At 51.6% G+C, this 6,890-nt stretch overlaps 22 non-coding genes and 9 pseudogenes across 22 annotated transcripts; all 31 read right to left on the reverse strand.

Annotated features, from left to right (window-relative positions):
• Window positions 1-15: 15 nt before the first annotated feature.
• Window positions 16-134, reverse strand: LOC120911772. Its single transcript, XR_005742542.1, has one exon. It is a non-coding gene; the product is annotated as a 5S ribosomal RNA (ribosomal RNA).
• A 90-nt stretch (window positions 135-224) lies between these two features.
• On the reverse strand, window positions 225-343 carry LOC120911773. The gene has a single exon (XR_005742543.1). It is a non-coding gene; the product is annotated as a 5S ribosomal RNA (ribosomal RNA).
• Window positions 344-433: 90 nt separating this feature from the next.
• Window positions 434-552, reverse strand: LOC120911774. Its single transcript, XR_005742544.1, has one exon. It is a non-coding gene; the product is annotated as a 5S ribosomal RNA (ribosomal RNA).
• A 90-nt stretch (window positions 553-642) lies between these two features.
• On the reverse strand, window positions 643-761 carry LOC120911775. Its single transcript, XR_005742545.1, has one exon. It is a non-coding gene; the product is annotated as a 5S ribosomal RNA (ribosomal RNA).
• Window positions 762-851: 90 nt separating this feature from the next.
• Window positions 852-970, reverse strand: LOC120911776. The gene has a single exon (XR_005742546.1). It is a non-coding gene; the product is annotated as a 5S ribosomal RNA (ribosomal RNA).
• A 90-nt stretch (window positions 971-1,060) lies between these two features.
• Window positions 1,061-1,179, reverse strand: LOC120911777. The gene has a single exon (XR_005742547.1). It is a non-coding gene; the product is annotated as a 5S ribosomal RNA (ribosomal RNA).
• Window positions 1,180-1,270: 91 nt separating this feature from the next.
• On the reverse strand, window positions 1,271-1,389 carry LOC120911778. The gene has a single exon (XR_005742548.1). It is a non-coding gene; the product is annotated as a 5S ribosomal RNA (ribosomal RNA).
• Window positions 1,390-1,479: 90 nt separating this feature from the next.
• On the reverse strand, window positions 1,480-1,598 carry LOC120911779. Its single transcript, XR_005742549.1, has one exon. It is a non-coding gene; the product is annotated as a 5S ribosomal RNA (ribosomal RNA).
• Window positions 1,599-1,688: 90 nt separating this feature from the next.
• On the reverse strand, window positions 1,689-1,807 carry LOC120911780. Its single transcript, XR_005742550.1, has one exon. It is a non-coding gene; the product is annotated as a 5S ribosomal RNA (ribosomal RNA).
• A 90-nt stretch (window positions 1,808-1,897) lies between these two features.
• On the reverse strand, window positions 1,898-2,016 carry LOC120911782. The gene has a single exon (XR_005742552.1). It is a non-coding gene; the product is annotated as a 5S ribosomal RNA (ribosomal RNA).
• A 91-nt stretch (window positions 2,017-2,107) lies between these two features.
• On the reverse strand, window positions 2,108-2,223 carry LOC120912437 (annotated as a pseudogene).
• A 307-nt stretch (window positions 2,224-2,530) lies between these two features.
• Window positions 2,531-2,648, reverse strand: LOC120912396 (annotated as a pseudogene).
• An 89-nt stretch (window positions 2,649-2,737) lies between these two features.
• LOC120912171 lies at window positions 2,738-2,857 on the reverse strand. Its single transcript, XR_005742928.1, has one exon. It is a non-coding gene; the product is annotated as a 5S ribosomal RNA (ribosomal RNA).
• A 90-nt stretch (window positions 2,858-2,947) lies between these two features.
• Window positions 2,948-3,068, reverse strand: LOC120912409 (annotated as a pseudogene).
• Window positions 3,069-3,366: 298 nt separating this feature from the next.
• Window positions 3,367-3,485, reverse strand: LOC120912343 (annotated as a pseudogene).
• Window positions 3,486-3,575: 90 nt separating this feature from the next.
• On the reverse strand, window positions 3,576-3,695 carry LOC120912415 (annotated as a pseudogene).
• A 91-nt stretch (window positions 3,696-3,786) lies between these two features.
• Window positions 3,787-3,903, reverse strand: LOC120912364 (annotated as a pseudogene).
• Window positions 3,904-3,994: 91 nt separating this feature from the next.
• LOC120912200 lies at window positions 3,995-4,112 on the reverse strand. The gene has a single exon (XR_005742956.1). It is a non-coding gene; the product is annotated as a 5S ribosomal RNA (ribosomal RNA).
• An 88-nt stretch (window positions 4,113-4,200) lies between these two features.
• LOC120912162 lies at window positions 4,201-4,320 on the reverse strand. Its single transcript, XR_005742920.1, has one exon. It is a non-coding gene; the product is annotated as a 5S ribosomal RNA (ribosomal RNA).
• Window positions 4,321-4,411: 91 nt separating this feature from the next.
• LOC120911783 lies at window positions 4,412-4,530 on the reverse strand. Its single transcript, XR_005742553.1, has one exon. It is a non-coding gene; the product is annotated as a 5S ribosomal RNA (ribosomal RNA).
• Window positions 4,531-4,620: 90 nt separating this feature from the next.
• Window positions 4,621-4,739, reverse strand: LOC120912352 (annotated as a pseudogene).
• Window positions 4,740-4,828: 89 nt separating this feature from the next.
• On the reverse strand, window positions 4,829-4,949 carry LOC120912276. Its single transcript, XR_005743031.1, has one exon. It is a non-coding gene; the product is annotated as a 5S ribosomal RNA (ribosomal RNA).
• Window positions 4,950-5,034: 85 nt separating this feature from the next.
• On the reverse strand, window positions 5,035-5,152 carry LOC120912438 (annotated as a pseudogene).
• Window positions 5,153-5,247: 95 nt separating this feature from the next.
• LOC120911784 lies at window positions 5,248-5,366 on the reverse strand. Its single transcript, XR_005742554.1, has one exon. It is a non-coding gene; the product is annotated as a 5S ribosomal RNA (ribosomal RNA).
• Window positions 5,367-5,456: 90 nt separating this feature from the next.
• Window positions 5,457-5,575, reverse strand: LOC120911873. The gene has a single exon (XR_005742642.1). It is a non-coding gene; the product is annotated as a 5S ribosomal RNA (ribosomal RNA).
• A 92-nt stretch (window positions 5,576-5,667) lies between these two features.
• On the reverse strand, window positions 5,668-5,785 carry LOC120912191. The gene has a single exon (XR_005742947.1). It is a non-coding gene; the product is annotated as a 5S ribosomal RNA (ribosomal RNA).
• A 90-nt stretch (window positions 5,786-5,875) lies between these two features.
• Window positions 5,876-5,992, reverse strand: LOC120912407 (annotated as a pseudogene).
• A 90-nt stretch (window positions 5,993-6,082) lies between these two features.
• Window positions 6,083-6,202, reverse strand: LOC120912081. Its single transcript, XR_005742842.1, has one exon. It is a non-coding gene; the product is annotated as a 5S ribosomal RNA (ribosomal RNA).
• Window positions 6,203-6,293: 91 nt separating this feature from the next.
• On the reverse strand, window positions 6,294-6,412 carry LOC120911785. The gene has a single exon (XR_005742555.1). It is a non-coding gene; the product is annotated as a 5S ribosomal RNA (ribosomal RNA).
• A 90-nt stretch (window positions 6,413-6,502) lies between these two features.
• On the reverse strand, window positions 6,503-6,621 carry LOC120911786. Its single transcript, XR_005742556.1, has one exon. It is a non-coding gene; the product is annotated as a 5S ribosomal RNA (ribosomal RNA).
• Window positions 6,622-6,711: 90 nt separating this feature from the next.
• LOC120911787 lies at window positions 6,712-6,830 on the reverse strand. The gene has a single exon (XR_005742557.1). It is a non-coding gene; the product is annotated as a 5S ribosomal RNA (ribosomal RNA).
• Between the last annotated feature and the right edge of the window lie 60 nt (window positions 6,831-6,890).

The raw sequence follows: 6,890 nt of genomic DNA on the forward strand, positions 1-6,890 counted from the left end.
CCACCAAAACAAAAAAGCCTACAGCACCTGGTATTCCCAGGCGGTCTCCCATCCAGGTACTAACCAGGCCCGACCCTGCTTAGCCTCCGAGATCAGACGAGATCGGGCGCTTTCAAGGTGATGTGGCCGTAGGCGATAACCATGGCTGTCCTTAACTCTCTTGAAGATAGCATGGAAGAAAGACTGGGGGAAAAAAGAGATTCAAGACTCCACCAAAACAAAAAAGCCTACAGCACCTGGTATTCCCAGGCGGTCTCCCATCCAGGTACTAACCAGGCCCGACCCTGCTTAGCCTCCGAGATCAGACGAGATCGGGCGCTTTCAAGGTGATGTGGCCGTAGGCGATAACCATGGCTGTCCTTAACTCTCTTGAAGATAGCATGGAAGAAAGACTGGGGGAAAAAAGAGATTCAAGACTCCACCAAAACAAAAAAGCCTACAGCACCTGGTATTCCCAGGCGGTCTCCCATCCAGGTACTAACCAGGCCCGACCCTGCTTAGCCTCCGAGATCAGACGAGATCGGGCGCTTTCAAGGTGATGTGGCCGTAGGCGATAACCATGGCTGTCCTTAACTCTCTTGAAGATAGCATGGAAGAAAGACTGGGGGAAAAAAGAGATTCAAGACTCCACCAAAACAAAAAAGCCTACAGCACCTGGTATTCCCAGGCGGTCTCCCATCCAGGTACTAACCAGGCCCGACCCTGCTTAGCCTCCGAGATCAGACGAGATCGGGCGCTTTCAAGGTGATGTGGCCGTAGGCGATAACCATGGCTGTCCTTAACTCTCTTGAAGATAGCATGGAAGAAAGACTGGGGGAAAAAAGAGATTCAAGACTCCACCAAAACAAAAAAGCCTACAGCACCTGGTATTCCCAGGCGGTCTCCCATCCAGGTACTAACCAGGCCCGACCCTGCTTAGCCTCCGAGATCAGACGAGATCGGGCGCTTTCAAGGTGATGTGGCCGTAGGCGATAACCATGGCTGTCCTTAACTCTCTTGAAGATAGCATGGAAGAAAGACTGGGGGAAAAAAGAGATTCAAGACTCCACCAAAACAAAAAAGCCTACAGCACCTGGTATTCCCAGGCGGTCTCCCATCCAGGTACTAACCAGGCCCGACCCTGCTTAGCCTCCGAGATCAGACGAGATCGGGCGCTTTCAAGGTGATGTGGCCGTAGGCGATAACCATGGCTGTCCTTAACTCTCTTGAAGATAGCATGGAAGAAAGACTGGGGGAAAAAAGAGATTCAAGACTCCACCAAAACAAAAAAAGCCTACAGCACCTGGTATTCCCAGGCGGTCTCCCATCCAGGTACTAACCAGGCCCGACCCTGCTTAGCCTCCGAGATCAGACGAGATCGGGCGCTTTCAAGGTGATGTGGCCGTAGGCGATAACCATGGCTGTCCTTAACTCTCTTGAAGATAGCATGGAAGAAAGACTGGGGGAAAAAAGAGATTCAAGACTCCACCAAAACAAAAAAGCCTACAGCACCTGGTATTCCCAGGCGGTCTCCCATCCAGGTACTAACCAGGCCCGACCCTGCTTAGCCTCCGAGATCAGACGAGATCGGGCGCTTTCAAGGTGATGTGGCCGTAGGCGATAACCATGGCTGTCCTTAACTCTCTTGAAGATAGCATGGAAGAAAGACTGGGGGAAAAAAGAGATTCAAGACTCCACCAAAACAAAAAAGCCTACAGCACCTGGTATTCCCAGGCGGTCTCCCATCCAGGTACTAACCAGGCCCGACCCTGCTTAGCCTCCGAGATCAGACGAGATCGGGCGCTTTCAAGGTGATGTGGCCGTAGGCGATAACCATGGCTGTCCTTAACTCTCTTGAAGATAGCATGGAAGAAAGACTGGGGGAAAAAAGAGATTCAAGACTCCACCAAAACAAAAAAGCCTACAGCACCTGGTATTCCCAGGCGGTCTCCCATCCAGGTACTAACCAGGCCCGACCCTGCTTAGCCTCCGAGATCAGACGAGATCGGGCGCTTTCAAGGTGATGTGGCCGTAGGCGATAACCATGGCTGTCCTTAACTCTCTTGAAGATAGCATGGAAGAAAGACTGGGGGAAAAAAGAGATTCAAGACTCCACCAAAACAAAAAAAGCCTACAGCACCTGGTATTCCCAGGCGGTCTCCCATCCAGGTACTAACCAGGCCCGACCCTGCTTAGCCTCAGATCAGACGAGATCGGGCCGTTCTAGGTGATGTGGCAGTAGGCGAATAAACCATGGCTAGTCCTTAACTCTCTTGAAGATAGCATGGAAGAAAGACGGGGGAAAAAAGAGGATTCAAGACTCCACCAAAACAAAAGAAAGCCTACGACACTGGTATTCCCCTGGCGGTCCTTGCCATCCAGGTACTAACCAGGTGCACACCATGCTTAGCCTCGAGATCAGACGAGATCGGGTGCGCTTTCAAGGTGAGTGGCACGTAAGGCGATAACCGTGGCTGTCCTACCTCTCTTGAAGATAGCATGAAGAATGACTGGGGGAAAAAAAGGATATCAAGACTCTCCACAAACAAAAAAGCTACAGCCACCTGGTATTCCAGGCGGTCTCCCATCCAGGTACTAACCAGGCCCGACCCTGCTTAGCCTCCGAGATCAGACGAGATCGGGCGCTTTCAAGGTGATGTGCCGTAGCGATAACCATGGCTGTCCTTAACTCTCTTGAAGATAGCATGGAAGAAAGACTGGGGGAAAAAAGAGATTCAAGACTCCACCAAAACAAAAAAGCCTACAGCACCTGGTATTCCCAGGCGGTCTCCCAATCCAGGTACTAACCAGGCCCGACCCTGCTTAGCCTCCGAGATCAGACGAGATCGGGCGCTTTCAAGGTGATGTGGCCGTAGGCGATAACCATGGCTGTCCTAACTCTCTTGAAGATAGCATGGAAGAAAGACTGGGGGGAAAAAAGAGATTCAGACTCCACCAAAACAAAAAAAGCCTACAGCACCTGGTATTCCCCAGGCGGTCTCCCATCCAGGTACTAACCAGGCCCGACCCCTGCTTAGCCTCCGAGATCAGACGGATCGGGCGCTTTCAAGGTGATGTGGCCCGTAGGCGATAACCTGGCTGTCCTTAACTCTCTTGAAGATAGCATGGAAGAAAGACTGGGGGGAAAAAAGAGATTCAAGGACTCCACCAAAACAAAAAGCCTACAGCACTGGTATTTCCCAGGCGGTCTCCCCATCCAGGTACTAACCAGGCCCGACCTGCTTAGCCTCGAGATCAGACGAGATCGGGCGCTTTCAAGGTGATGTGGCCCGTAGGCGATAACCATGGTGTCCTTAACTCTCTTGCAGATAGCATGGAAGAAAGACTGGGGGGAAAAAAGAGATTCAAGACTCCACCAAAACAAAAAGCCTACAGCCCTGGTATTCCCCAGGCGGTCTCCCATCCAGGTACTAACCAGGCCCGACCCTGCTTAGCCTCCGAGATCAGACGAGATCGGGCGCTTTCAAGGTGATGTGGCCGTAGGCGATAACCATGGCTGTCCTTAACTCTCTTGAAGATAGCATGGAAGAAAGACTGGGGGAAAAAAAGAGATTCAAGACTCCACCAAACAAAAAAGCCTACAGCACCTGGTATTCCCAGGCGGACTCCCATCCAGAGTACTAACCAGGCCCGACCCATGCTTAGCCTCGAGATCAGACGAGATCGGGCGCTTTCAAGGTGATGTGGCCGTAGGCGATAACCATGGCTGTCCTTAACTCTCTTGAAGATAGCATGGAAGAAAGACTGGGGGAAAAAAGAGGATTCAAGACTCCACAAAACAAAAAAAGCCTACAGCACCTGGTATTCCCAGGCGGTCTCCCATCCAGGTACTAACCAGGCCGACCCTGCTTAGCCTCGAGATCAGACGAGATCGGGCGCTTTCAAGGTGATGTGGCCGTAGGCGATAACCATGGCTGTCCTTAACTCTCTTGAAGATAAGATGGAAGAAAGACTGGGGGAAAAAAAGAGATTCAAGACTCCACCAAAACAAAAAAGCCTACAGCACCTGGTATTCCCAGGCGGTCTCCCATCCAGGTACTAACCAGGCCGACCCTGCTTAGCCTCCGAGATCAGACGAGATCGGGCGCTTTCAAGGTGATGTGGCCGTAGGCGAAAACCATGGCTGTCCTTAACTCTCTTGAGATAGCATGGAAGAAAGACTGGGGGAAAAAGAGATTCAAGACTCCACCAAAACAAAAAAGCCTACAGCACCTGGTATTCCCAGGCGGTCTCCCATCCAGGTACTAACCAGGCCCGACCCTGCTTAGCCTCCGAGAATCAGACGAGATCGGGCGCTTTCAAGGTGATGTGGCCGTAGGCGATAACCATGGCTGTCCTTAACTCTCTTGAAGATAGCATGGAAGAAAGACTGGGGGAAAAAAAGAGATTCAAGACTCACACAAAACAAAAAAGCCTACAGCACCTGGTATTCCCAGGCGGTCTCCCATCCAGGTACTAACCAGGCCCGACCCTGCTTAGCCTCCGAGATCAGACGAGATCGGGCGCTTTCAAGGTGATGTGGCCGTAGGCGATAACCATGGCTGTCCTTAACTCTCTTGAAGATAGCATGGAAGAAAGACTGGGGGAAAAAGAGATTCAAGACTCCACCCAAAACAAAAAAGCCTACAGCACTGGTATTCCCAGGCGGTCTCCCCATCCAGGTACTAACCAGGCCCGACCCTGCTTAGCCTCCGAGATCAGACGAGATCGGGCGCTTTCAAGGTGATGTGGCCGTAGGCGATAAACCATGGCGTCCTAACTCTCTTGAAGATAGCATGGAAGAAAGACTGGGGGAAAAAAGCGATTCAAGACTCCACCAAAACAAAAAAGCCTACAGCACCCTGGTATTCCCCAGGCGGTCTCCCATCCAGGTACTAACCAGGCCCGACCCTGCTTAGCCTCCGAGATCAGACGAGATCGGGCGCTTTCAAGGTGATGTGGCCGTAGGCGATAGCATGGCTGTCCTTAACTCTCTTGAGATAGCATGGAAGAAAGACTGGGGGAAAAAAGAGATTCAAGACTCACAAAACAAAAAAGCTACAGCACCTGGTATTCCCAGGCGGTTCTCCCATCAGGTACTAACCAGGGCCGACCCTGCTTAGCCTCCGAGATCAGACGAGATCGGGCGCTTTCAGGTGATGTGGCCGTAGGCGATAACCATGGCTGTCCTTAACTCTCTTGAAGATAGCATGGAAGAAAGACTGGGGGAAAAAAAAAGATTCAAGGACTCCACCACAAAACAAAAAAAGCCTACAGCACCTGGTATTCCCAGGCGGTCTCCCATCCAGGTACTAACCAGGCCCGACCCTGCTTAGCCTCCGAGATCAGACGAGATCGGGCGCTTTCAAGGTGATGTGGCCGTAGGCGATAAACATGGCTGTCCTTAACTCTCTTGAAGATAGCATGGAAGAAAGACTGGGGGAAAAAAGAGATTCAAGACTCCACCAAAACAAAAAAGCCTACAGCACCTGGTCTTCCCAGGCGGTCTCCCATCCAGGTACTAACCAGGCCCGACCCCGCTTAGCCTCCGAGATCAGACGAGATCGGGCGCTTTCAAGGTGATGTGGCCGTAGGCGATAACCATGGCTGTCCTTAAACTCTCTTGAAGATAGCATGGAAGAAAGACTGGGGGAAAAAAAGAGATTCAAGACTCCACCAAAACAAAAAAGCCTACAGCACCTGGTATTCCCAGGCGGTCTCCATCCAGGTACTAACCAGGCCCGACCCTGCTTAGCCTCCGAGATCAGACGAGATCGGGCGCTTTCAAGGTGATGTGGCCGTAGGCGATAACCATGGCTGTCCTTAACTCTCTTGAAGATAGCATGGAAGAAAGACTGGTGGGAAAAAGAGATTCAAGACCTCCACCAAAACAAAAAAGCTACAGCAACTGGTATTCCCAGGCGGTCTCCCATCCAGGTACTAACCAGGCCCGACCTGCTTAGCTCCGAGATCAGACGAGATCGGGCGCTTTCAAGGTGATGTGGCCGTAGGCGATAACCATGGCTGTCCTTAACTCTCTTGAAGATAGCATGGAAGAAAGACTGGGGGAAAAAAGAGATTCAAGACTCCACCAAAACAAAAAAGCCTACAGCACCTGGTATTCCCAGGCGGTCTCCCATCCAGGTACTAACCAGGCCCCGACCCTGCTTAGCCTCCGAGATCAGACGAGATCGGGCGCTTTCAAGGTGATGTGGCCGTAGGCGATAACCATGGCTGTCCTTAACTCTCTTGAAGATAGCATGGAAGAAAGACTGGGGGAAAAAAGAGATTCAAGACTCCACCAAAACAAAAAAAGCCTACAGCACCTGGTATTCCCAGGCGGTCTCCCATCCAGGTACTAACCAGGCCCGACCCTGCTTAGCCTCCGAGATCAGACGAGATCGGGCGCTTTCAAGGTGATGTGGCCGTAGGCGATAACCATGGCTGTCCTTAACTCTCTTGAAGATAGCATGGAAGAAAGACTGGGGGAAAAAAGAGATTCAAGACTCCACCAAAACAAAAAAGCCTACAGCACCTGGTATTCCCAGGCGGTCTCCCATCCAGGTACTAACCAGGCCCGACCCTGCTTAGCCTCCGAGATCAGACGAGATCGGGCGCTTTCAAGGTGATGTGGCCGTAGGCGATAACCATGGCTGTCCTTAACTCTCTTGAAGATAGCATGGAAGAAAGACTGGGGGAAAAAAGAGATTCAAGACTCCACCAAAACAAAAAAGCCTACAGCACCTGGTATTCCCAGGCGGTCTCCCATCCAGGTACTAACCAGGCCCGACCCTGCTTAGCCTCCGAGATCAGACGAGATCGGGCGCTTTCAAGGTGATGTGGCCGTAGGCGATAACCATGGCTGTCCTTAACTCTCTTGAAGATAGCATGGAAGAAAGACTGGGGGAAAA

The sequence above is a fragment of the Rana temporaria genome, chromosome 8 (genome assembly GCF_905171775.1).
Source record: "Rana temporaria chromosome 8, aRanTem1.1, whole genome shotgun sequence".
In the NCBI taxonomy this organism is placed as follows: domain Eukaryota; kingdom Metazoa; phylum Chordata; class Amphibia; order Anura; family Ranidae; genus Rana; species Rana temporaria.